We start from the raw sequence: 27,856 nt of genomic DNA, 5'->3' as shown, positions 1-27,856 counted from the left end.
CCCGTCGCGGGGCCGCGGGGCCTGGGGACCTGGGGACCTCGGGACCTCGGGGCTCCTCGGGGCTCCTCGGGGCCTCGGGGCTCCCCGGGGCCTCGGGGCTCCCCGGTGTCCCGGGTCGACCAGCGCTCCCTCCTCCGGGGCGCGGCGCGGCGGGCGACACTTTGGCCGCGCTCGGGGAACCCCGGGTCGACCAACACTCCCGTCGCGGGGCCGCGGGGCCTGGGGACCTGGGGACCTCGGGACCTCGGGACCTCGGGACCTCGGGGCTCCCCGGGGCCTCGGGGCTCCCCGGTGTCCCGGGTCGACCAGCGCTCCCTCCTCCGGGGCGCGGCGCGGCGGGCGACACTTTGGCCGCGCTCGGGGAACCCCGGGTCGACCAACACTCCCGTCGCGGGGCCGCGGGGCCTGGGGACCTGGGGACCTCGGGACCTCGGGGCTCCTCGGGGCTCCTCGGGGCCTCGGGGCTCCCCGGGGCCTCGGGGCTCCCCGGTGTCCCGGGTCGACCAGCGCTCCCTCCTCCGGGGCGCGGCGCGGCGGGCGACACTTTGGCCGCGCTCGGGGAACCCCGGGTCGACCAACACTCCCGTCGCGGGGCCGCGGGGCCTGGGGACCTGGGGACCTCGGGACCTCGGGACCTCGGGACCTCGGGACCTCGGGGCTCCCCGGGGCCTCGGGGCTCCCCGGTGTCCCGGGTCGACCAGCGCTCCCTCCTCCGGGGCGCGGCGCGGCGCGGCGGGCGACACTTTGGCCGCGCTCGGGGAGCCCGGGTCGACCAGCGCTCCGGCCCGTGGCGCGGCCGGCGGGTCCCGAGTCTCGTGCCTCGGTCGTTGACGGGACCGGGGCGCCGGTCGACCAACACTCCCTTTCCCCTCCGCCGCGGCTGGCGGAGCTGTGGCTCCGGGTCTGGTGACCCTGCCCGGCCGGAGGGACTTTGGCCTGCCGCCTGCATTCCGTCTGGGGCCCCGGGTCGACTGGCGGCACTCCTTTCCGTGCCACGGCCCGTTGGTTCTCGCACGCGCGACGGATCGATCCCCTTCGTTTTCTCCCGGTCACCCGGCCCGCTTTGCACCCTTTCGTGTTCTTTGTTTTGGCTTTTTTGGCTTCGTTTTCTTTTTTTTAGACTTTATTGGACGGAGACACAGCGAGAGAGGGAACGCAAGCAGGGGGAGTGGGAGAGGGAGAAACAGGCTTCCCGCCGAGCGGGGAGCCCGATGCGGGGCTCCATCCCAGGACCCTGGGATCAGGACCTGAGCCGAAGGCAGACGCTTGACGACCGAGCCACGCAGACGCGCCCCCCCCCCCCCCCCCCCCCGCTTTCCACCTTGACTGTGCCTAGTCGTCCACCCACCCGTCTAGTCCTCTTGGCCGCGCCTGGTCTTGCCCTCTCTCGAATGTGTTCGTCTGGGTCCCACACACGAATGGCCTCGTTCTTTCTATTTCTAGACCAATCCTACCACATCCAGGACCCCCGTCTAGAGAAAAAGCCGGAACGGGAGCAGCCTGGGCAGCCTGGGTGGGTCGGAAGGCGCGTGCGTGAGGAGCACGTCCCCTAGCCGTGTGCAGATGTCCCCACCCCAGGGACGGTAGGAGAAAGATCCCCAGAGGCCCCTCTTCTGCTAACGGCGCGCCCTCAGGCGGGAAACGCTACTCTCCCGGGTGGATCGGGACCAGGCCGTGCACCAGAAAGGCAGGAGCTGCGTCCCAGCCGCCCTGCGATCCCCTATTCGTCACACCCAGACTCACGGATTCACCGCAGTGCCGTCTTTCGGGCGCCGCCTGCCCGACCGCTCGTGGCTTTTCCAGTGCCCTAAAGAGGCCGACCAGAGGTTCCAGCCACTGGTGGGGAGGGTTTGGGAGGAATCGGGTTGGGTGTGGCGAGGTTGGGGGCGGGGGGGGGGGGGGGAGAATGGGGCGGGCGGGGAAGGAGCTGGACAAAGGCCCAGAGGCGGGGCGAGGGGGACGGGTGAGTAGGCGAGGCGGGGGTGTGCCTAGAGCGTGGGTTTCGGGAGGCAGTCCAGAGGCGGATGGAAGTAGGAATAGTTGTAGTGACAATGTTTTTGGAGGACCATTTCGGAAACGTGAACCTGTGTTCTTCCCTAAGCGCCTTCGACGTCATCGATTCAACAAACGCAAAACCTCGAGATTCTCCACAGAGCTAGATCCAGAGAATGGGATCGATGGACCCACGGACGGAAATCAGGTTTCTCTTTCCCTGAAACGACCTAGGACACTCCTCTTCTAGTCAGCTCCTGTCCTGCTCCCCCACCCCCAACAACCTCTCAGCGAACCTTCCCCTTTTGTCACCAGAAAGCTTTTCCACTCCTCCGCCTGGCCTGCGTTTGCTTGGCCTCTGTGCCAGACCCAGGCGATGGTGGCCGACCGCAGACTCTCTTGCCCTCAAGAAATGATGCCAGTTCTCATGTGGGTGATCTTTTCTTTATTTCCACAGAGGTGATTAGCTTGGGGAACAAAGAAAAGCACTCTGAATAAAAACCATGCCTAGTATAGATGCACAATGGAATATTATGCAGCCATCGAAAGGAATGAGATCTCGCCATTTGCCATGACATGGATGGAACTGGAGGGTGTTATGCTGAGTGAAATAAGTCGATCAGTGAAAGGCATGTATCATATGACCTCACTGACAGGAGGAATTCTTAATCTCAGGAAACAAACGGACGGTTGCTGGAGTGGTGGGGGGTGGGAGGGATGGGGTGGCTGAGTGATAGACATTGGGGAGGGTCATGTGCTATGGTGAGCGCTGTGAATTGTGCGAGACTGTTGAATCACAGATCTGTACTTCTGAAACAAATACTGCAATATATGTTAAGGAAAAAAGAAGAAGAAGAAGAAGGGAGGAGGAGGGGGAGGAGGGGGAGGGGGAGGGGGAGGAGGGGGAGGGGGAGGAGGAGATAGCAGGAGGGGAAGAATGAAGGGGAGTAAGTCGGAGGGGGAGGCGAACCATGAGAGACGATGGACTCTGAAAAACAAACTGAGGGTTCTGGGGCGGGGGGATGGGTTAGCCTGGTGATGGGCATTAAAGAGGGCACGTCCTGCGTGGAGCACTGGGTGTTATGCACAAACAATGAATCGTGGAACGCTACATCCAAAACTAATGATGTAATATATGGTGATTAACATAACAATAAAAAATTTTAAAAAATACCATGCCCAGTCGCATGCACGCCCTCCTCTCCCCCTCCCCCCCTCCCCCTCCCCCTCCCCCCTTTTGATGTCTACGTCAACTGACAGACGGCATGCATAGCATGCGTAGATGGATCGATGGATCGATGGATCGAACGAGCGAACGGAAGAACGAACGAACGTTGGTCGACCACCCGCCCGCTCACCCACGTCCGTCCCTCCGTCCCTCCGTCCCTCCGTCCCTCCCTATGTCCATTCCATTGTTTCGTTACACATTTTCAAACTGGAGATACAATTCGCACGCCATATTTCGCATGCTCTTAAGAGTGTGCCCTTCGGTGTCTTTTTTTTTTTTCTTTTTAAGGTGGCTCACAAAGCTGCACAACCCTCACTGCTATTTCCAGAACATTTCCATCACCTCCAAAAGGAAGAAACACCTCTATCACCCCTCCCTCCTTCCTGTCCGCGCCTCGCCCCCACCCACCCTCACCCTCACCCTCACCCACACCCTCACCCTGGCTCTCTTCACCGTTCTCCCCCAACAGCCTCCAATCTCCCTCCCTCCCTCCCTCCCTCCCTCCCTCCCTCCTTCCTTCCTTCCTTCCTTCCTTCCTTCCTTCCTTCCTTCCTTCCTTCCTTCCTCCCTTCCTCCCTTCCTCCCTTCCTCCCTTCCTCCCTTCCTCCCTTCCTCCCTTCCTCCCTTTCTCCCTCCCTCCTTCCTTCCTTCCTTCCTTCCTTCCTTCCTTCCTTCCTTCCTCCCTCCCTCCCTCCCTCCCTCCCTCCCTCCCTCCCTCCCTCCCTCCCTCCCTCCGTCTAGGATGGGGCTATTTCCGCTGGCTTTTTCATACCCATGGAGCCCCGAGGCATTATGTCCCCCGGCTGGCTGGTTCCTTTTACTTCGTGTCACGTTTTCGGGGCTCACCCATGTGTTTCCATGGATCGGTGCTCTGCTCCCTGGTATGGCACCCTCGTTTCCCACGAGGAGCCATTAAGAGGAGTGGGACGACGGCATGATTTTCCCATGCTACCGAGTCCCCCGACCCCTTCTCTTAAAACTCTAGGCGGTGGTAAAATAATGTCACCTCTGAGGACAGAGGTCCTAGCATCATCAGCAGACGCTGTGGAAAGGTATGTGGCACGGTCTCACGTTGCCGCTTTTCCTTGGAAAAGGATTCACGGGCTGCCCTGTACCCCTCGGGGCCATACAGATCTCATGCTCCCGCACTGGTCCTGTGTCTTGGATCGCGTGGCGCCCCCTCCCTCACTGAGAACCACCGCCTCTTCATCCTCCTAGGCTCTCCCAGGAGGGAAATGAACAGCATGGCGCTTTTCCCGACAGGCAGGCCCAAGTCATTGACTGAGAATGTTTCAAAGGCCCTTCCCAGATGCTGGTCATTTGGCCGGAAAGGAGGCAGGCTGTGGGGTTGGGGGTAGGATGCTGCCTCTTTCCTTCTGTCACTCGTACACAGTGTTTTCCGTGGAGGTGTGGTTGGCATAGATTTCCTGCCCGGGGCTGAGGTGTCTTTCGAGCTCTTCAGGATTATTTTGGGTTGCTGGGGAAGTCATCTCTACGCCCCAACGTGGGGCCGGAACTCAGGACTGTTGAGATCAAGAATCAGCAGCCCGCCCTACCGACAGCCAGCCAGGCGCCCCTGAGCTTTTTGTAGCCTAGGGAGAGAACAAACAGGTTTCGTGTGTGTCTGTGTGTCTGTGTGCGCCCCAAAGCGCGCGCGCGCGCACGCACACGCACGCACGCACGTTACGTACGTATCGCTCCGGCACGGGGATTCTTTGGAATGCGAAGCGCTTAAGAAACAGTAGCCCTGAGGAGGACACTCGGCCTCTCCCATGGCTTCCTGACCTGAAGGGAAGAGAGAAAACTCGCCTAGGAAAGGAACCCTCCCTCCATGGAAGAGGAGGAAAAGAAGACGTTCTCGTCGGTCGCGAGAGGCCATCGGAGGGACCTGACCAGAAAACCTTCCTCGGTCAGTTTCCTTCACATCTATTGGCCTCCCCACGGTGAGCTGAGCTCAGAAGCCTAAAACTGCTTTGCTCTCTCCTGTCATTTCTCCACAACGTGATCTTTCTTTGCGGAAGACGTGCTACAGAAACGGGAATTCCGAGCCGCTGGCCGTTCTGAGTGCCCTCCGATGCGGGTTTCTCCTGCCCGATGTGCGCTGCATGTGTCATTGGACTGTTTCTCTCTCCCGTGATCTATCTCTTTCTGACAGGGGTCTCAGCCCACAACTCAGAAGGGGAGTAGAGGGAACATTCTCTTATTCCCCCCCCCCCCCGCCCCGCTTTAAATTTTTTCGTGGTCATGTTAATCACCGTACATTACACCATTAGTTTTTGATGGGGTGTCCCATGATTCCTTGTTTGTGCCTAACACCCAGTGCCCCACGCTAGAGGGAACATTCTTCCTCCCCTACACCTGCTGAATGCACATGGACACACACGGGAACCCTCCCCGCCCCCCGTCCCTGCCTTACGTCAACCTTACGTACCTCTGCACGGACTCGAGATTTGGCAATAGCCTTGGTTGCCCTGCAATGTTTCCAAACCTCGGCCCTCCCCGACCTTCCCCGCCCCGACCCCCGCCCCTTCGAAGAAGAACTAACCTAATTCGGGGAGCCTCCAGGTTGCTTGAACGCCTGGAATTGTGGGTTCAGTGGTGTTCCTGGAGAGGGGGCACGGAACACGGAAGCTCTGCCCCCCTTCCCTTTACCTCTGTTCCATCTGGAGTTTCCTCACTTGTATCCTTTTAGTACACAGCGGTCATGGAAGAAATGTGAAAAAAAGGGCTGAAGGACTGAACCGGACTAGACTGGTTTAAAATTCTTCCCTGGTGTCCATGCCGAATACGTTTCGGTGACAGGGGCCTTCGCATGGCTTTCGGTGCACAGAAGACCGATGTCCCGAGGCCTGCCGATCTCGAGACGTGTCCGAGGGGAAAGAGTGTCAGCCCTATCGGAAAAGAAAGTCGGTTCACGTTAGATTGCAAAGGCATTCGTTCGTCCTGAGAGAGTGCCTCTCGACGACGGCGGGTGGTGCGAGATGGAAGAGTTGGAGCCCATGAAGAAGGAGCCCTTTCTTGAAGACCCTGCCCACCTATCGGGGTTTTGTGAGTTTGTGGTTTGTCATCAGCGATAGGAAGCCATCTTGTTAGCCATCGGGAGGGAAACCTCAACGAATTCGGCCATTCAAATCACAAGGGATTTGTTGGGTGAGGTGGATCTGAGATCTGGTCTGCCTCCGACTCCTCCCCGAGATGGCGTTTATGCCCAGAGGAATGGGACTCCTCATCAGACACAGAGAAGTCCGGCTCCCTGCCACGGAGCTGGCTGCTCTATGGATGCCTTTAAAAGGGAAGCCTGCCTTTCATTCGGACGTTGGAACGTGATCGGTCGCTTTTTCATGGGGGGGGGGGGGTTGGCCGATTAAATTTCCCCCGTCTTACAAAGCAGAGATTGGTGAAGGGTCCTACAAGTGCCTTCTGGAAATCGAGAGCTTTTGTATCAAGAGGCTGAAAAACGCATCTTCTCCTTCTTCCTGGTGAATCCAATTCTAGGGGTCGATTCCAAGGAAATCATGTTTTAGATGTTAGAACGTAAAGCTTACTCTTACAAAAATGTGCGTCGCGGCATAGGGTTTAGGAATCCCTTGTGGCAGACCGACGACCGTGTGTCCCTTACGTCCCGGGACGTGTGCACCCTCACGTCCTACGACTTCGATGCTCCTGCTATCCAGAGGTAGGCTTGATTACTCTGTCCCTTGATTTTGGACCGGGTCTGGGGCTTGTCTTGACCCAAAGAATAGAGCAGAAGTGACACTTTACTGGTTTCACAGCCTACACCTGAAGAGGTGCTCCACCAGCGTTCTCGACCCTCTTGGCATGCCGTCCTGAGACCTCCACGTAAGAAAACCAGTCTAGCTGACCGGAGCATGAGAGGCATTGAGAACAGAGGCGGCCCGGTGCTCGGCCGGCACCAGTTGCCAGACGTGTGAAAGTTGACCCTCCGGCTGAAAGCCACCGCTTGAGTGAGCCCGGGGTAAACCGGCAGCACCCAAGGGGCCACCCAGGGCAAGCACCAGGAAAATTATCAATAAAGATATGCTGTTTTGAGCCATTGCGGTGTTAGGAGGATGCACTCCGAGGATCAGCTAACTGCACAGCAGCAATGGATACCGCGCACACAGATACACACAACACACAACACACGCACATGCACGCGCGCGCTGGAATCCGCCTGAATGTCAAACAACAGCAGAATGGTGAAATACATGATGCTATACTCACACGATAGAATAGAACGCAGATAGTACGACTTATGTTCGCGGAGAGGGTTTGGTGGCATAGGGAATGTGCCTGTTGTGTTGCAACGCTTAGTGAAAAGCAGTATGAAACATTTTACGGGGAATGGGCTCTCTCTTAAGACACCAAAGCATTTCAAAGGCTGTGGATGGTGAAATCGGTTCTTCTACCTTTTCACTTCTGTTTCTCCCCCTACTTTGTTCTTTAGGATGGTACAACGACCATACATGCTTTTTTGAGACATCGGGTCCTAAAAGGAAACGGAACTTTGGCAAGAGGTCTCAGGAACGATGATCATTTCCTCGATTTATCCTGATCTGCCTAACTTTCACCTCTCATGGCTCTTGTCTCTCTGCAGGACCAGGGCAGAACACGGGTCTCACGATGAAAGAAGCCCACCTGGGTGGGACCGTCACTTGTGGGAAATGGAATCTGGGCAAAGTAGTGAAAGCAGGATCGATAAAGAGTATGTCGCGGATTGGAGATACTCCAGTTTGATTCCTTCCCCCCCCCCCCCCAAAGCAAGCGCTTGCTCCCTTTGGATGGCGTGTCTTGTTTGTTCGTTCGTTCGTTCGTTCGTTCGTTCATTTATTATTCTTTTGCAAGATTTTATTTATTAGAGAGAGAGAGAGAGAGAGAGAGAGAGAGAGAGAGCGTGCTCACGCGAGCGCACGGGCAGGAGTACGGTGAGGGGCAGAGGGAGAAGTGGGCTCTCCGCTGAGCGGGGAGCCCGATGTGGGGCTCCATCCCAGAACCTGAGCCCAAGGCACACATGCTCAACTGATTGAGCCACCCAGGCACCCCATCACTTATGATTTGTTAAAGATTTTTTTTTATTTTATTTATTTATTTAACTGACAGAGAGAGAGAGAGAGAGAGAGAGAGAGAGAGAGAGAGAGAGAGAGAGAGACAGCCAGCTAGAGAAAGAACACAAGCAGGAGGAGTGGGAGAAGGAGAAACAGGCTTCCCGCCAAGCAGGGAGCCCGATGCGGGGCTCGATCCCAAGACCCTGGGATCATGACCTGAGCTGAAGGCAGCTGCTTAACCAACTGAGCCACCCAGGTGCCCCTATTTGTTAAAGATTTTATGTTTAGGTAATCTCTACATCCAGCGTGAGGCTCGAACTCACAACCCTGAGATCAAGAGTCACACGCTCCAGCGACCAAGCCAGCCAGGTGCCCCGATGCCATCTTTTAGATCTCTTTCCTTGCTTGCTTGCCGCCCTGCCGGCCAGCTGGCCGGCCGGCCTGCCTGCCTGCCTGCCTGCCTGCCTGCCTGCCTGCCTGCCTACCTATCTCTGCACCCACCTGGAACTTTAAGTCCATGAGGTGGGAGCTTTAGCTATCTGGTTCTTGCTATATCCCAAACGTGCCACAGACATTTGCCATAGAAGAGCGCTTTCAATAAATTAGCTGTTAAATGAATATTGATCAAGGAAATCGTCAACTTTTAACATTTGTGGGCCCCGCTCTCCTGGGCTTTCACATTTACCCAGGTCCAAATGAATCCGCAAAACCTCAACACGTGGACTCTATTTCTGCCCTGAGCACACACTGAATGTCTGTCTCAGTAAAAGGGGAAAAAAAAAAAAAAAAATCGATCAAGGGGTACCTGGCTGCTGGCTGGTTCCGTCCTCCATCGGTGGAGCGTGGGACTCGGGATTGTGAGTTTGAGCCCTATGTTGGGTGTAGAAACTACAGAAATATAAAAATCTTCCAAAACTTTTCAAGCAATCAGTCCCTAAAAAGGAGTCTTCCAAATATAAAGATGAGAAAACGAAAGAAAACCTCCCTGGTTCCCATAACATTAGAGTCATACAGCCTTGCACATACTAAAAACAGAAAATAAACTCTCTAACTTTCTGCAATGCCCTTCATTGTGATGACTCATAATTCTTTATGGAAAACACACGCGCGTGTGCACAAAAAACCAAACCAACAAAACAAACCAAAACCCTGGATAGATGACCCTGCACTAAATGTTGAGAAAACAACTGCCCACCCTCACAAGAAACACCTGCAGGCTACAATGTACAATGCATAGGGAGCCTATACTTGCAAGTGCTTACTTGCATGGGAAACAGTTGACGATCACATGAATCTCAGATGGCCCAAGTGGGGTTCTTTTGACATGTCTGAATTGTGAACACAATTATGCTATGAGACCAACTGATCAGAAACTAGGAAGCTCTTTGGTTCCCTCAGGGAAGCCCCGACCTGTGGGGAGGAACCCACGCTCAGGGAGATGCTCTGGTCTCCATTTGGTTGGTTGGGTGCTGCAGCTTTTGGTGTCTTTGCACATAAACCGACCCCGTTTCCATTGGAAATGGAAAACAACTGATTGACGGGATCTGTAGACGGCAATGCTGCCTCGCCGTTGGATTTGTTTTAATAAAAGGAGGAGATTTGAACATTGGGTCTTTCGTGTCCTCTCCACTCATATCCTCTCCACAAATAAGAATGAAACAAAGGCTAAAATTTGTTTGCATCTTGTTTGTGTCTATGTGTCCGTAGTATGTGTTATGCATGTGAGATAGTTCCTCGACCTCCGGGTGCTATTGCTAACATCCATTTGTAAAGGAGCTCTATTTACTGAGTTTTATTTTTCTTAAAGATTTTATTCATTTCTTTGAGAGAAAGCGAGTGAGAGAGCACACGAGCTGGGGGGGGGGGGGCATTGGGAGAGGGGGAAGCAGACTCCCCGCGGAGCAGGGAGCCCGATGTGGGGCTCCATCCCAGGGCCCCAGGATCATGACGTGAACCCAAGGCAGACACTTAAACGACTGAGCCACACAGGTGCCCCTATTTAATGAGTTTAAAGGCGGGTGCTTGTAAAAATCGGGCGTGGTAAAACTCAGATAAGAAGAAACCCTGAAGTTTTTCGAGCTCACATGATCTGGGATGAAATTCCCTACATTCGGACTTTTATGTCACTCCACAATAAAGATGCCTCAAGGGAAGGGACCCGAGGGAGGGTCCAGAGATAGACAAAAATTGAACACACCTGACCAGAGATAGACAAAAATTGAACACACCTGACCTGACCCCCACTTCCCAACAGTCAAAATAATGAAGAAGAGGAGGAAGAAGACAGGCCGATGCTAGAAATCTGAAGTCCACTCCTCCTCCTCCCCAAGTACAGGCACCGGGACCGATGCCCAACCCGTTGGCTTCTGGAGGGCTGAAAAGCCACCACAGACAAAGCCCATTTAGCAGAACGAGATGAAGAAAGTGGCATAGGCGGAGGCGGAAAAGGAAAAGAAAAAAAAGAAAAGGTTCCTCCAAAACTGTAAATGTAAATCTGCTCCGGGCCTTGCCAACGGCTCCCTTGCTGCCTCCCCCGCCCCGTTTCCGTACCACTGGTGTGCCTGGAGCGCTCAACTCCCCTGCCATCATCCCAGCTGCCGCTCCCCCAGCCCCCACCCCCCACCCCGGCGCCGTGGGCTCCTCCTCCTCCTCCTCCTCCTCCTCCTCCTCCTCCTCCTCCTCCTCCTCCTCCTCCTCCTCCTCCACCTCCCCCCCCCACCCCCTTATCAAGGAGCAAAGAACACCCCAAGCCCTTGGGCCACCTCCTTATGAGGTTTAAATTGGAGCACCTCCCAAATTAGCAGGAAGGGGCCCGAGGGCTCCCCTGGAATTACCACCGCCCACTTCAGACTTTCGCCGCAGGAGCCTGATAGGGGGGAAACAGTCGACTGACTTTTTAGTGGACACAGGTGCGACTTCTTTGGCGTTAAAGCCAATTCAAGGTTGTTGGTTTATTTTTTTTTAAACAAAATTCACATTTTATTTCGGTTGAAATAAACTATACAAAATTGATTTTCTTCACCAAAAGTAACAGCAATATTTTCTGTATTATTCCTAGATAAACCACAAAACACTTGTATGTGTAGGTTTTCCAGGTGTTGTTTATAAATCAAGACGAGGCAGTAGATACAGTCGTGGGAAAAGACAGAGGAAAACAGACAAATAAGTTGTCAGTATCCACGGCCTCTGATCCTGGCTTGACCGTGAACACAGGTGTTCAACATATACCTGCTAAAAAGCTTATGAAGACGTGGGTGTTCTACATACACTTGCTAACGAGCTGATGAAGATGTAGGCTTGACAAAGGAATGTAAACAGCAACAATCCAATGTGGAACAACAATGGCAGGCTCTCAAGAAAAGAAAAAAAAGAAGAAGAGGAAGATAGCAGGAGGGGAAGAATGAAGGAGGGGAATCGGAGGGGGAGAAGAACCATGAGACACCATGGACTCTGAAAAACAAACTGAGGGTTCTAGAGGGGAGGGGGGTGGGGGGATGGGTTAGCCTGGTGATGGGTATTAAAGAGGGCACGTTCTGCGTGGAGCACCGGGTGTTACGCACTAACAATGAATCATGGAACACTACATCCCAAAACTAATGATGTGATGTATGGTGATTAACATAACAATAAAAAATTTAAAGGGGAGGGAAAAAAAATGGCAGGCTCTCCCATTCAAACTTTACCTGCAGCTAGTTCCTTTAAGTTTACTTGAGAAAGACAAAATCTCTACTGCAATCCTTGCCTGGCAAGCTCGCGTGTTCTCTCTCTCTCTCTCTCTCTCTCTCTCTCTCTCTCTCTCTCTCTCTCTCTCTCTCTCTCTCTCTCGTAACTCCCTTAACTGTCCATTACAGATTTTTATTTATTTATTTATTTACTTATTTACTTATTTATTTATTTTATTTTATTTTATTTATTTATTTGACAGAAAGAGAGAGAGCGAGAACAGGAACACAGGCAGCAGGAGAGGGAGAGGGAGAAGCAGGCCTCCCCCGAGGAGGGAGCCCGACGTGGGACTCGATCCCAGGACCCTGGGATCATGACCCAAGCTGAAGGCAGACGCTTAACGATTGAGCCACCCAGGCACCCTACAGATTTTTTTAAACATACTGATAACACTCCTACCTTTCAAAGGTCACTCTGAGCTTCATTGTAACATTTTATAAAATGTACTCCTTCCTCCCATACCTCTTCAAAATCTTTATCTTCTAAGAACTGCTAACTCAATACCAGATAATTGGATCCAGTGACAATAAATGTTTTATCTAAAATGACTTAACTAGGGCGCCTGGGTGGCTCCATTGGTTAAGTGACTGCCTTCGGCTCAGGTCATGATCCTGGAGTTCCAGGATCAAGTCCCGCATCGGGCTCCCTGCTCAGCGCGGGGCTCTGCTTCTCCCTCTGACCCTCCCTCCTCTCATGTGCGCTCTCTCTCTCATTCTCTCAAATAAATAAATAAAATCTTTAAAAAAAATAAATAAAGGGCGCCTGGGTGGCTCAGTTGGTTGAACGACTGCCTTCGGCTCAGGTCATGATCCTGGAGTCCCGGGATCGAGTCCCACATCGGGCTCCCTGCTCAGCAGGAAGTCTGCTTCTCCCTCTGACCCTCTTCCCTCTCGTGCTTTCTGTCTCTCATTCTCTCTCTCTCAAATAAATAAATAAATAAATAAAATCTTTTAAAAAAATAAATAAAATAAATAAAATAAAATGACTTAAGTAAAAAAATTCCCAAGTGCCATTAGCAGAGATCCCACAGAAGTGTAATGTGGCACTTTCAATGCTATCTTCTGCAACAGGTAGGTCTCCAAAGCATGAGAGTTCAAACAGGGAACATTTAAACAGGCAGATTACCAATGACTAATGTACTCAATGAGAGGTCGGCAGGTCAAGATATTCAGCGATTAAGTGGCCTGCATACACTTGACAGCTTTTCTGTACGATGTTTTCAAATTTCTTACAGATTTTTACAAATATCAAACATAAGAGAAAGCCTACTCTAAGTCTTTTAGGTATTTTCGATGGTTTCTGAGTTATCTGTAGGAAGCTCTGACTTAGTTGTATAGAGTTTGATGTATGTGTCCATCATTAAATCCAGATCATGTTTTATATCAAAATTTATGTTTGGCAAAGTCAAGTTACTTGACCTTTGGTCTGTCAGAGTGTTCCTCGGGGATGCTCTGAGACGCTTCCGTCCATTTTCATAGCATTCATTCTCACCCTTCATCACAGGAAGAATACAGAGGACTTTCAGCAATGCATAAACACTAGGAAAACACTTGATGTCTGGTAGATGCAGGGCTTCATAAATGGTGGATGGAAGCTCTCTGTCTTTCCCTCTGTGTTTCCACTTGATTCTCCAGCCACGCAGCTCAGCTGAGAGTGTGTCGGGATTGGGCAAGTCACTTCTGTACATGTCAGCATGGTGCTCATCCGATGTGTTGAATTTGAGCTGTCCCATGACAGAGGGTAGAAGAGATAAGCATTTAAGAGCTTTGAGGTGCTGTTCTGAGAATATATCTTTCAGTTCCTGAATAATGTGTTCTACTGTTGGAACAGCTAGAGTGTCTTTATAGTAACTCTCAGAAGTGAGCTGAGATTCCAGGTTGCCTTGCTGGGCTCTGCGGGATTTCCCAGGGAGTTTCTTCTGAATATCAAGCTTAGTTGCCAAATTTGTGGCTTCTTCGAACCAAAATTCATGATAAACTTCAATATTTTCCATCACTTCATTTTGTGAATGCAGCACCGCAGTCAAGCTACTGGCTGCCAAGAAGACAGCAGAGGTTTGCCCTTGAAGGTTTTTCCCAAAGGCTCTTGTAAAAGATAGGACATTTTTAAGAACAACAATGGTCATGATGAAATCAAAATCTGTTACTGCACTGCAGAGAACAGAAGCTCGACCAGCTATACAGTTATTCCATCTAATATTTGTATCACTATTTATACCATCTAAACATAAAACAAGTGCTTGTAGGAGGTCCACTAAAATTTCAAAGGCATCGTGGCTGCCTGTCCACTGAGAATGGCAGATTTCCTTCAGTTCTTTACCCTTTTCCTCATTGTTCTGAAAGAGGAGAGAAATTACATTGTCAAGCTCTAAAAGCAATTGTGGAGATCCGATGGAAGAAAGAACAAACTTCCTCAATTGTTCCCAACGCAACAGATACTCTCACAACAGGCACTGATTTCGCCAACCACATATTTAAGGCACAGGAAGACCAAAGTGTGTAGACAGCTTGGGGATATTTCTCTAAAAGTCTAGAAGCAACGACTTTCATTTTGGAAGAAAATCCACTGGACACAGTGTAAGCCTGGCCACGACAATACTCCATGTTTAACCCCCACCTCTCAGTTACCATCGTGTGAAATTTTACAGCCAAAATTTCTACATCAGGTTCATAAGGCAAGAAGCCCACAAATTCCTCTCTCAGGTTAGGAGATTCATCAACAAACCTCACCAACACAGGCAAGTGTTCTTCACCCCGCTATGTCCACTACGTCATCAGTGATGATGGAAAAGAAGTGGGAGTCTCTCACTTCCCTGAGGGTCTCCTCCCGAATGAATGCAGCTCTCACAGATGTCTAGCATCTGTTTCAGCTGTGTTTTCGAGCACAACAATGTGTTAACTGCTGTTGTCTCAAAGCGCTTTCTCAGAACCTCTTCGCCAGAATGTATCTGGCACTCCAGCAGTGCTTGGAAGTTATCCGGAGTCAAGAGACCCTCCAGGATTTCATCAGTTTCATGCCCATCCAGAGGTATGTTTTGTTTTCCCATAAGAATCAACATTTCAAATAAAGATTTTAAGTATTCTTTGTTGTCTTTCTCTTCAAGGGTTAAAGGTAAAATGTCTTCATCCTGTTCTTCACAGTGGAATGTGCCGCGCTCCCGTCACAACAGTGAGCCTGTATTTGTGGTTATCAAAATATACCTCTCCATCACCTTTATAAAAAACCAAAAATCAAACAAACAGACAAACAAACAAACAAACAAACAAATACGTTTGGGAGCCTGGGTGGCTCAGTCCTTTAGCGTCTGCCTTCGGCTCAGGTCATCACCCCAGGGTCCTGGGATCCAGCCCCGCATTGGGCTGCCTGCTCGGTGGCAGCCAGCCTGCTTCTCCCTCCCCCACTCCCCCTGCTTGTGTTCCCGCTCTCACTGTGTCTCTCTCCATCAAATCAGTAAATAAAATCTTAAAAAACAAAACAAAACACCACGTTTGCTATCCCTTGTTTTACAACAATCCCTTGTTTTACAACAGGTACAAAAAAGAAAATTCTAAGTACTCAATGCCCTGTTCCACCAGGACTCAGAAACTCAACTCGAGGGTCCAGGCCCAAGGGAGGGGCCTACTCAGCTTTTGTTTTACCTACATTTATTACAGAAAGCAGTTACAATTCAACCCAACACAGAAGCTTGCGTGCAAGGTTATGAGACATCGTATTTTACCCGAATTTATTAGTTAAGTGGTAACTGTTGCAGTTTGTCAACAAAAATTACTTAAAATGATGGTCGAGTTTGCCTGTCTCATACAGTTTTCATGGGTCCTTGTTCAGGGCGAACAGGTAAAATGAAGGAAAAGGTCGATAGGTAAACCTTTAAGATAGCTTCCACAATCTTTGGTAACCTGAAACTTGGAAGTTTTGCCAAGTTAAGTGATAAATTGGGTTGAATTCATTGGGTATCTGAGCCCACATAAAGTCCAAATAAATAAATAAAAATAAAAATAATGAAATATATTCATACATTTACCAATCTAAAGAATTCCAGTGTAATAGAGAGTGCGCCATTGGTTACTACTAACGTTTCACCAGAGACTGAGCTTTCTAAGAATTAAAATTCTGCCACATGGAATTGGGACCGCTACAAAATGATAACAAAAAAAAACCTCCGTGTGTGAGAAGGTAGCAGACGTGTAAAAGAGGTACAAGAAATGAGAAAACATTTTTTGTTGAGAGAAAAGAAAGCAATTCTGTGCTGAAACGAGACTGGGTATTTAAAGAAAGAAAACTTTAGGGCGCCTGCGTGGCTCAGATGGTTAAGCGTCTGTCTGCCTTCGGCTCAGGTCATGATCCCAGAGTCCTGGGATTGAGTCCCACATTGGGCTCCCTGCTCCTTGGGAGCCTGCTTCTCCCTCTGCCTCTCTGTCTCTCTCTCTCTCTCTGTCTCTCTCTCTCTCTCTCTCTCTGTCTCTGTCTCTCTCTCTCTCTCTCTGTCTCTCTCTGTCTCTCTGTCTCTGTCTCTGTCTCTGTCTCTCTCTCCGTCTCTCATGAATAAATAAAATCTTGAAAGAAAGAAAGAAAGAAAGAAAGAGAGAGAGAGAGAGAGAGAGAGAGAGAGAGAGAGAGAGAAAGAAAGAAAGAAAGAAAGAAAGAAAGAAAGAAAGAAAGAAAGAAAGAAAGAAAGAAGAAGAAAGAAAGAAAACTTTAAGACCGAGTCTGAATGAAAAAGGAAATTGCAGACGGGGTTTGTGAAGGAGAATTTTTGAAAAGGAATTTTATGCATGGTCAGGACTGACTAAGATTGGGAGAAGGCAGTTTGAAAAGCACACTGGTATAAGACAGAGATTTGGCTTTTCTCTGTTAAAATGACAAGGTTTTCTTGGATTGTTTGTGGCACTCTTTTTTTTTTTTTAAGATATTATTTATTTATTTGACAGAGAGGGACACAGCGAGAGAGGGAACACAAGCAGGGGGAGTGGGAGAGGGAGAAGCGGGCTTTCCGTGGAGCAGGGAGCCCGATGCGGGGCTCGATCCCAGAGCCCTGGGATCATGACCTGAGCTGAAGGCAGACGCTTGACAACTGAGCCACCCAGGCGCTCCTCCCAGATTTTATTTTTTTTTAAATTATCTCTACACCGATCGTGGGGCTCGAACTCACAACCCCGAGATCAAGAGTCGTGCTCTCTAACGACTGAGCCAGCCAGGTGCCCCTGGAATGTCATCTCGAAGAGACACATGCGTTGACTCAGATACGATGAGACCGCTTTAAGAAAGTCAGATTGACTTTATGGAGCCAATAAAGCCCCTTGGAAATGTTGGCCTGATAACCTTGCTTAGAGAGGTACCCTCAACCTTACCAGGTGAGTGAAGAGTGCCACCTCCTGGCAGATGCAGAAACCTCAGGAACTTTGGAGGGCCTCAAGAAGAGAGGAATTCACCCAAATCTACAGGTCTTGCAGGCGAATCTGATGGCAAATATTTGGCTTGGTTCTCGGCTTCAAAAAGGTAGTTATAAGTCAATCAGAGAAGGACGTGTATCATATGACCTCACTGATAGGAGGAATTCTTAATCTCAGGAAACAAACAGAGGGTTGCTGGAGTGGTGGGGGGTGGGAGGGATGGGGTGGCTGGGTGATAGACATTGGGGAGGGTATGTGCTATGGTGAGCGCTGTGAATTGTGCCAGACTGTTGAATCACAGATCTGTACTTCTGAAACAAATAATGCAGTATATGTTAAGGAAAAAAGAAGAAGAAGAAGAAGAAGAAGAAGGAGGAGGAGGAGGGGGAGGAGGAGGAGGAGGAGGAGGAGGAGGAGGAGGAGGAGGAGAAGAAGAAGAAGAAGAAGATAGCAGGAGGGGAAGAATGAAGGGGAGTAAGTCGGAGGGGGAGAGGAACCATGAGAGACGATGGACTCTGAAAAACAAACTGAGGGTTCTAGAGGGGAGGGGGGGGTGGGGGGATGGGTTAGCCTGGTGATAGGTATTAAAGAGGGCACATCCTGCGTGGAGCACTGGGTGTTATGCACAAACAATGAATCATGGAACACTACAAAAAAAACTAATGATGTGATGTTTGGTGATTAACATAACAAAAAAAATTTAAGAGAAAAAGAAAAAAAACCTGGACTTGTTTTACAAACAAATTAATCTTCATTTGGCTATCTTTGACAGGAATGAAGGTGACTTTAGAGGGAAAGATTATATTTCAATAACACACTTTTGTGAGTGTTAGATTAATTATCTTTGAACGTTTGTTGTTTTCCTATAAAACTGGGCTGGATCCTGGATCCTTCTGGTTTCCTTGAGTATCCGACTATGACTCTTCAAACTAAGGTTTCCAACATTCTCCCATTCTCTTATCTTACAATCATTAAGAACTAACAGTGTCCTTTTTCCTGAGGTCTTGCAAATGAAAGCTGGATAACTTGAGATAAACTTCAGGGAAATGACCACAATAACGCATATATAGGCAATCTCTGTGCCTGTTGCTCTACGAGTCACTCAAAACGAGACATTTGAACTATACACCAGGAAAATCCGTCAGATTGCCCCTGCCCACTCCCCTCTATTGGAGGATGCTTCAAGCCTGACATCTAGAGACCTTCTCACTGGCAGCACTCTGGACTTAGACACTGGGTGTATCCCTTGTTCCAACCATGAACCAGTGTTTTCCTTTTGTTTCCATAGAAATGCCTCTTCTTAACTATCAGATCAGTTGCTGAATGAGGCAGAGTCTATGACCCTTAATTCCACCCTGCTGCACCTGTATTAACTCCTCTTTGGAAAATAAGAACCATATAAATAGGGGCAGCTGGCTGGCTCAGCTGGCAGAACATGCAACTCTTGATCGCGGGGTTGTGAGTTCGAGCCCCACATTAGGTGTAGAGATTACTTAATAGAAATCTTTAAAGAAAAAAAAGAAAAAAGAACCCATGTAAATAAAATCATGGGTTTTCTGGCTATAAGCTACTTGGCTATAAGAAGCCCTTCACCACCACAACCCCCCCCCCCCCCAGGGGAGGGGCTCAGACTGATTTACTGATCTGTATTCTTGGATACCCACTGGATGGATATCAGATCGATTTGAGAGAGAATGAGAGAATGGGTTTGACTATACGGTTACTGTTCCTCAGACTACACTCGGGGATAACATCAATGGTGTCATGTAGTACCAGACCATGTAGAAAAATACCCAAGTTCTCAGATAAGAAACTATCTCTGAGACCCCCCTCCATTAGCACAAGGGACCAAAAGTTGCGACCTTCACTGTCTCAGATCCTTCCATTCCAAAGCCTCTACCGCACCCAAATTCAGCTTGAAGCACTTAAAGAAGGCACACCTCTGCCCATGTGTCATAGAAATGGAATGCAGGATTGACAAGGGGAGGTTATAACAGGGAAAAATGTAGCATGTCTGACTCCCTGTTATTTTTATTCCCTTTTAACCTGCAGGGTAAAAACTGCTGTGTAGCCCTGAACATAGCCATGTTACAGCTAAGATTTACCGAAACTGTTGTTTCCCCAAAACCTACCTCCCCTGAGGAGATACAAGAATAGCCACAGCCATTATCATCCCAATTCCCTAAGGCCGAGGAATGGTCGTAACGGGGGTGGGGGGGGTGGGGGGGGGTGGGGGGGTGGGGGGGGTGGGGGGGGACTGAAACCGTGCCCCCTAAAGTTAATGAAGTTGATGCTATAGCAGAAAGTGTAAAGCTTGTTTTTCAGGGAACTGTTTCCCCCTAATCAGCTATTGTGTCTTTTCAAGCCCTGCTACCAAATACGGGCTGTCTGTGCAGAAGTCTGGACTCAAGGTCAACTGATAATGGCTGCAGCCTATGAACAAGCAAGGTCCTGATTCCTTACCTGAGAAAAGGAGCCTCACACCCCATCCAGGTTGTACCAGCTCTCAGAGCATGCCCACAGCCTCTTCTCCTTGTCCTCAGATAACCTCCTCACATCAGGGACTCAGTTTGGCCTCATTCAGATGTCAGGTCTCCACCCTGAAGTAAACATGGGCATCTATGGTACATATGTTTCCTGAATGTACATGCTCCATCTTTCGCCATGAATAATCATAAATGTCCCTGTCCTTTTCCTTTTTGAAGTTTGATTGGTTGTTTTCATTTATTCATTTATTTCAGAGAGAGAGAGAGAGAGAGAGAGAGAGAGAGAGAGAGAGAGAGAGAGAGAGAGAGGAGAGACAGACACACACACACACACAGGGGGAGAGAGAGAGAGACAGAGAGAGAAACACACAGAGAGAGAGAGAGAGAGAGAGACAGAGAGACAGAGAGACAGAGAGACAGAGAGCTTGCGCGCATGGGTGGGTGGAGGGGCAGAGGGAGAGGGAGAAGACTCCCCATTGAGCAGGGAGCCCCAGAGGGGTGGGGTTCGATCCCAGTACCCTGAGATCATGACCTGAGCTGAAAGCAGATGCTCAACCGGCAGCCACCAAGGCGCCCCACATCATTAGTTTTTGATGTAGTGTTCCATGATTCATTGTTTGTGCATAACACCCAGTGCTCCACGCAGAACGTGCCGTCTTTAATACTCATCACCAGGCTAACCCATCCCCCCACTCCCCTCCCCTCTAGAACCCTCAGTTTGGTTTTCAGAGTCCACCGTCTCTCATAGTTTGTCTCCCCCTCCGACTTACTCTCCTTCATTCTTCAGAAGTCCAGATCTGTGATTCAACAGTCTTGCACAATTCACAGCGCTCACCATAGCACATACCCTCCCCAGTGTCTATCACCCAGCCACCCTATCCCTCCCACCCCCCACCACTCCAGCAACCCTCCGTTTGTTTCCTGAGATTAAGAATTCCTCCTATCGGGGCGCCTGGGTGGCTCAGTTGGTTAAGCAACTGCCTTCGGCTCAGGTCATGATCCTGGAGTCCCGGGATCGAGTCCCACATCGGCCTCCCTGCTCAGCGGGGAGTCTGCTTCTCCCTCTGACCCTCTTCCTCTCATGCTCTCTATCTCTCATTCTCTCTCTCTCTCTCTCTCTCTCTCAAATAAATAAATAAAATCTTAAAAAAAAAATAATTCCTCCTAGCAGTGAGGTCATATGATACATGTCTTTCTCTGACTGTCTTATTTCACTCAGCATAACACCCTCCAGTTCCATCCACATTATTGCAAATGGCAAGATCTCATTCCTTTTGATGGCTGCATAATATTCCATTGTGTGTGTGTGTGTGTGTGTGTGTGTGTGTGTGTATATGTATATGTATATATATATATATATATATATATATATATATATATATATATATACCACATCTTCTTTATCCATTCGTCTGTCGATGGACATCTTGGCTCTTCCCACAGTTTGGCTATTGTGGACATTGCTGCTATACATATTGGGGTTCACGTACCCCTTCGGATCCCTACATTTGTATCTTTGGGGTAAATACCCAGTAGTGCAATTGCTGGATCGTAGGGTAGCTCTATTTCCAACTGTTTGAGGAACCTCCATACTGTTTTCCAGAGTGGTTGCACCAGCTTGCATTCCCACCAACAGCGTAGGAGGGTTCCCCTTTCTCCGCATGCCCGCCAACATCTGTCGTTTCCTGACTTGTTCATTTTAGCCATTCTGACGGGTGTGAGGTGGTATCTCATTGAGGTTTTGATTTGGATTTCCCTGATGCCAAGTGATGTGGAGCACTTTTTCATGTGTCATGTGTCTGTTGGGCATTAAATGTCTTCTTTGGAAAAATGTCTGTTCATGTCTTCTGCCCATTTCTTGATTGGATTATTTGTTCTTTGGGTGTTGGGTTTGATAAGTTCTTTATAGATTTTGGATACTAGCCCTTTATGTGATATGTCATTTGCAACTATTTTCTCCCATTCTGTTGGTTGTCTTCTGGTTTTGTGTCCATTCCATACTTTAAACTATCCTGGGATCACGGCTCAGAGTCACAATTGGCCCAATGAGACTCACACTCACCCCTCCGTGCAGAGGTGCCATCTGTGGGGCTGGTTCATGTTTGTCCATCTTCCTTCCTCCTCTTACTGGACAGAAGGCGGTGTGCGAAAACAGCCAGTGACTATGTGGAATGAGACTGAGGATTTCCCTTGGGAAGCAGGTGGGAGAGGGAGGACAGGTCGATGGATAATCAAGAAACTTTTTTTGTTTTTTAAGATTGTATTTATTTGTTTGACAGAGAGAGGCACAGCGAGAGAGGGAACACAAGCAGGGGGAGTGGGAGAGGAAGAAGCGGGCTTCCCGCGGAGCAGGGAGCCTGATGTGGGGCTCGATCCCAGGACCCTGGGATGATGACCTGAGCTGAAGGCAGATGCTTAATGACTGAGCCACCCAGGCGCCCCAATAATCAGTAAACTGTTTAATGTTGCTGTAGAGGAGTGTGTTTGCTGGGCCCGTAACTCGGTGGATGAGTTGGAACTGTTCCTGTCAGGCCTCCCTTAGTCCTTAGCCCTTATCACTCCATGCTTGTGTTTGGCCTCTGACCGCTAAGACACCACCATCATGTGTTCAAGGTCCTCCTCAGACTCAGCCAGCCACACCATGTCACACCCTCCTACCTGCACACCCACCCCTGGAAGGCATTATAGTAAGACGTCATCCCCCACATTCATGATTCTCAAAGGGCTTACTGGAGTTTCCTGGGTTAGGAAAAAGAGGGGACTCTTTTTGCCCCCAGATGAGGTGAGCTCTTCAGACACCCTCTTTCCCCTTCCCCTCCTCCCTCCCTTTCCTCCCTCCCTCCCTTATCTCTCCGAAGTTTGCAAGCTGCAGCCTAAGGGTTGGGGGGAGTTGAAGAAAGCCATTGAATGGAGAGAAGCCCCAGGCTCTGACTTTAACAGAAAGCTTTCTGCATTTGAATGAAACGATTGAATGAGGCCCATTAGAATGGATCACCCTGAACCTCCCTTCAGCCGCCCCAGCCCCACCCCCACCCCATCCTCCCCGCCCCCCCAACTGAAGTTCTCTGGTCGAATTGGAACAGTAGGCTGGGGGGCGGGGGCGGTGCTGTCCATCCTAAGTGGTGAACTAGGCCCCTGGTCCATAGGAAAAAAACCATGCATGGGTACAGATGAGTTGGTAGCTCAGGCAAAGTGGTCAAAGTGTTGGCAAGATTTCTGTGGGTGAGGAGAGATTGGTTCTGGGAACACCCTCCCATATACATCTCTGGCTGAGGGCAGGGGAGCCCTGTAGGGGGGTTGGAGGGTGGGGCGGGACCCAGATCTGGAGCTCAGAGTGGACTATAGCCACTGCCTGCCCGGGTGTGTGTGTTGGGGGGGGGGGGGCAGCGCTGAGGGCTAAGGGCTGAGGGTGGTGGGGTCTGCTCATGCTGACTCCTGCACCTCAATTCATTCTGGGAACCTTCTGTTGTTTTTGCTGAGGTGCCAGGTGCTGCGATGAGCAAAGCTAAACTCTCTTTGCCTAGTTCTTGAAAGGCCTGATTCTCCTGTTTTCTTGTTAAATGGACCAACCCCTGCACCCTCCCATCCTGCCAGGCCCCTTGTGCAAATACTTCCACTTGAAGAGTTCTTTCACCGTGTCCAGAAAATAAACAGAAAACACCCACCCCATTGCCACAAATACCTAACAAAGAAAAATCTACCAGGTCTCCTTCTGCCTCAAGGCCCTGTAGAGAGTCACTCTTTTAGACACACCTTAGGCTCAATTACAGGCTGCTGTCTCCCTTTCTCTGGCACAATTCCATCCCTGGAGGAGCCCCATATCGCATCTGCAGCCGTGAGCTGGAGACAGTATGCTCAAGTGACCAGGTGATAGCACTGCAATTTTGAAATGACCTACACCCCAAGTCATCCACAAACATGGTCCCTGGAAATCTTTGACGTTCACGTGCCTCTGATGAAATCATTGCTTTGGAAACTCCAGCTTCCATAGCCAATCTTGTCCATGTTCTGCTAACCTTTGCTCGCCCTCTGTTTGCCTCATATTTTGCCTGAGAGTTTACAGAGAAATTAGATCCCATCCGGCAAGAGCTGAATCCGAATCCTCTGCTCATCCCAGGATGGAAAAGAATATGCACAGGCTTGCATCCCTGTTGTCCTTGTCCACCATGTCAGAAGAAAAGGTGGCCCTCCCTCCTCCCATCAAAACCCAAACCCGAGATAAGACTTAGATATTAAGGAAACCAGAATACTGTTTTGAACTGTAGACACTTGTAAAAACTAGCAGTAGCAGCAGCAAGCAAGGAAGCCCCGCCCCCAACACACAGGTGCAAGGAGGGTGCGCAGACTCTCCCCCTTTTCTCCCGAGAAGCATCCCCCACGCATCCCCCTGGAAGATGTCCTCCCTGTGCCAGAAGGGGAGTGAGTGACGTTCTTCTCTTTCCTTTTTTTTCTTTTAAGTATTCTTTTTGAAAAGACTTTTATTTACTTGAGAGAAGTGGTGGGGGAGGGAGGGGGGAGGGAGGGAGGGAGGGAGGGAGAGAGGGAGAGAGGGAGAGAGGGGGAGAGGGGGAGGGAAGAGAGAGAGAGAGAGAGAGAGAGAGAGAGAGAGAGAGAGAGAGAGAGAGAGAGAGAGAAGCAGACTCTCCGCCCGAGCAGGGAGCCCGATGTGGGCCCGGATCCCAGGACCCCGAGATCAGGACCTGAGCCGAAGGCAGACAGACGGTTCACGGATCCAGCCAGCCAGGCGGCGCCCCAGCTTTGTTTCTTTGTCTGCCCTCTTGCCTGCGTGTTGGGCCTGTGCATGTCCGACGCCCGTCCTCTGATTTCGTGGGGAGGTGGGCCATCTTTCCTCCTCCTTTGAACGGCCTTTGCGCGTTTGTCAAACTTCCGTTGGGCTGGGGCCTATCTGTTTGGGTATCCGTTCCGTTCGATCCACCGACATGTCTCTTTGTCCGCCAACATCACAGGGTCTCTATCGCCTCTGTACATAAGCGTTAAACGGGGGGGGGCGCGGCGGCGGCACTTTATTTCCTGAGTTTCGTTCTGTTTCCTTTGAAATCACCATAGCGATTCCAATTCCCTTTGCCTGTCTGCTTGTTTATGTAATCTGTACACCCATCCAGTGCGGTGCTGGCACTCACGACTCCCGCAGATCAAGAGTCGCGGTCGCGTGGGCCTCCGAGCGAGCCAGCCAGGTGCCCTGAAACACGTGTACTTGAAAAACAAACGTGAGCCCTGCACCCGTGACCTTTTTTTTTTTTTTTTTTTATTAGCTGCACCCGTGAGGATTTTAGTGCGATACCTTCTCTTGATCGTCGCACTCTTTTGAGTTGAGGCCGTACCAGTAACGAACGTAGCGTAGCCGACTCAGGAGGAAATCAGCTTTAAAGGAAAAGCTTCTTTTCCCAAGTCTGTGATGTTTGGTCCATTCCCTCAACTCGATCGATGTCCGGCCTTCAGTGCCACATTATTTGCTTGGTGTCTCTCTCGTCTGTGTTTCCTCGCGTACTTTCCTAATGCTCAGGATTTATGGCTTACAGAGAACAGTTTTCAGCCTGGTGTGGGCGGGGGGGCGGGGGGGGGCCGCGGGGGGAACGTTGTGAAGTGGGATCAGGGATTCACGCAGGTGAGGAGGAGGCAAAGAGAAAGGCTTGGTTGGGAAGGAAACCATTAAAGGCCCCTGCTGAAATGGTGAGGTTTAACGTAGAAAGAGTTACCTCAAATCAAAGGAATTCTTGCTGGAGGCTGCTTCTGCCCTCCCCTCCCTGGATAGGGGAGTGAAGTGTTTTCGAGGTCCCTACTGGACACAGAGAGCGTTCAAGTGCCATAGCACCTATGGATGGGGCTCTGTTGCCCTCTAGTGTCCTATCCTCTGCTACTGCTGTTCGTGGTTTCCTCGGGCGACTTAATCGTCACAGACGTCTACGTTCCAGAGCGAGATCCCTGGTCCCACTTCCCAACGTTCCCCCCGGGCCCCGCCCCGCCCCGCCCCGCCCCCCCCCCCCCCCCCGCAGGCTGAAAACTGTTCTCTGTAAGCCATAAATCCTGAGCATTAGGAAAGTACGCGAGGAAACACAGACGAGAGAGACACCAAGCAAATAATGTGGCACTGAAGGCCGGACATCGATCGAGTTGAGGGAATGGACCAAACATCACAGACTTGGGAAAAGAAGCTTTTCCTTTAAAGCTGATTTCCTCCTGAGTCGGCTACGCTACGTTCGTTGCTGGGACGGCCCCAACTCAAGAGTGCGACGATCTGAGCTTTCTTCGTATGCTTCAGAGGGACCGCCCCCCCCCCCCCCCCTTGAAACGATAGAAGAAAAACGGTTCATCGGTGGTGGTTGTCGGAGTACTGGCCTGGTCTCGGTTTTACGGTCCCTCCCTGCCCGCCGACATTTGTCTAAGTCCTCCCGGAAGCCCGGGCCCCACGGCCGGCCGGGCCGCCGGGGCTTGCCGGTGACTGCGGGGAATTTTCCGCTCGTGTCCGCCTCCGCCGGGGCGCGTCCCGTGGCGAGTTGTCCCCCTTTCCGGCGGCAGCGGCCCGGACGCGTTTTCCAAGTCTCCCCTGGGCTGCTGTAGTCGCGCCTGTGCCGGCCGGGAGTTCCCGAGGCAGACGCCGCGGGGGCGGGCCGCCCTCCGCCCTCCGCCCTCCGCCCTCCGCCCTCCGCCCTCCGCCCTCCGCCCTCCGCCCGCCGCCGCCCGCCGCCGCCCGCCGCCCGCCGCCGCCCGCCGCCGCCCGCCGCCGCCCGCCGCCGCCCGCCGCCGCCCTCCGCCGCCCTCCGCCGCCCGCCGCCGCCCTCCGCCGCCCTCCGCCAGCCCCTCCGAAGCGGGCCGGGACGAGATCGGGCGGCCGGGCGGCCGGCTGCGCGCCTTCGCGGGCCCGCGATCCGGATGTGTCTCGGTGTTGTTCGCGCCGGTTGTCTGGCGCCACCTGGCGGCCGCTTTTATATAGCGTGTCCCCGCCGGAGCGTCGGCGATGTCGCCAAGGGATGGTATTCGGCCGCGGTCGCCGAGGCGGAGTTCCAGGAGGCCGGCGACACTAGCGCGACCGTCCCGCTGTCCCCGTGCCGTCGGCGCGCGCTCCGCTCGCGGGAGATTGAGCCTCCAGGTTTGTGGGGTGGTGGTGGCGCTGCGGTCGCTGTCGCGTCTTCCTCGCTCCCGGAGAGCCGGCCTTCGGAGGGGGGCGCCTGGACGGGTCGACCAGCACCCGCCGGTGCCCCCTCCTCCGCCCGCGGGGGTGGGGGGGCTGCGTCCGGCGCCGGGACGCCATCCGGCCCGTGGCTCCGGTCGGTCGTTGGGCCTTCCATGTCACGCTGTTTTCTCCCGTTGGGGACGGGACCGTCTCAGGCGGTTGGGGACCGGGCTGAGCCTGGCGGGGAAGCCCGTGGATGGTGCGACGGGCCCGGCCGCGGGCACGCGTGGCGTCCCGGGCGTCGGAGGGACCCGAGATTGTTACCAAGTTTTCGGCGGTCCGCTGCGGAGGTGGGGACCGGGTCGGGTCGGGCCGCGAGCGCCCCAAGGGGCCAGGCTGCGATTCCCGTTGAGGTCCGGCCTTCGGGGGGGGACGCCTCCGCGGTGTCGCCCCCTTCCCTCAGTCCCGGCCGCGAGTCGGGGACCGGCATGGGGCGGTCCCGAGGCCCGGGGAGGAGGGCGTCCGCAGGTGCCTCCGCAGAACTTGTGAGAAATTTCTAAGTCCCGATCAGGGGACGACAGGCCGCCCGGGGGCGGGCCTATCCGGGCCGCTCCAACTCCCGCGAGTCCCCAGTCAGTCGCTGCCGGCTGCCACCACGTTCCCAGGGTCGACCAGATGGCCCTGGGGGCTCCGGGGGGGGGGGGGGGGGGGGGGAAACGAGGGTGATGGAATAGTGCTTGGGGGCACGTGGCCGGGCCACGGTCCCAGGAGATCCCGTTGACCTGTGGCTAGGCCCCGCCAGGCGGCGCGGCTGTTTTCTCACCTGAAAGGAGCACTTTTTGCTGCCAGGTAGGTGCTGG

General features: G+C 51.9%; 1 pseudogene; it reads right to left on the bottom strand.

Moving 5' to 3' along the window:
* Window positions 1–13,267: 13,267 nt before the first annotated feature.
* LOC148161443 (52 kDa repressor of the inhibitor of the protein kinase pseudogene) lies at window positions 13,268–27,171 on the bottom strand (annotated as a pseudogene).
* Window positions 27,172–27,856: the final 685 nt, after the last annotated feature.

The sequence above is a fragment of the Eumetopias jubatus genome, unplaced genomic scaffold (assembly GCF_037043125.1).
Source record: "Eumetopias jubatus isolate StellerSeaLion01/CBP00866 unplaced genomic scaffold, mEumJub1_p1.0 scaffold_184, whole genome shotgun sequence".
Classification (NCBI taxonomy): domain Eukaryota; kingdom Metazoa; phylum Chordata; class Mammalia; order Carnivora; family Otariidae; genus Eumetopias; species Eumetopias jubatus.
Note: the sequence above shows the minus strand (reverse complement) of the source record. Positions and strands in the feature narration are given on the sequence as shown.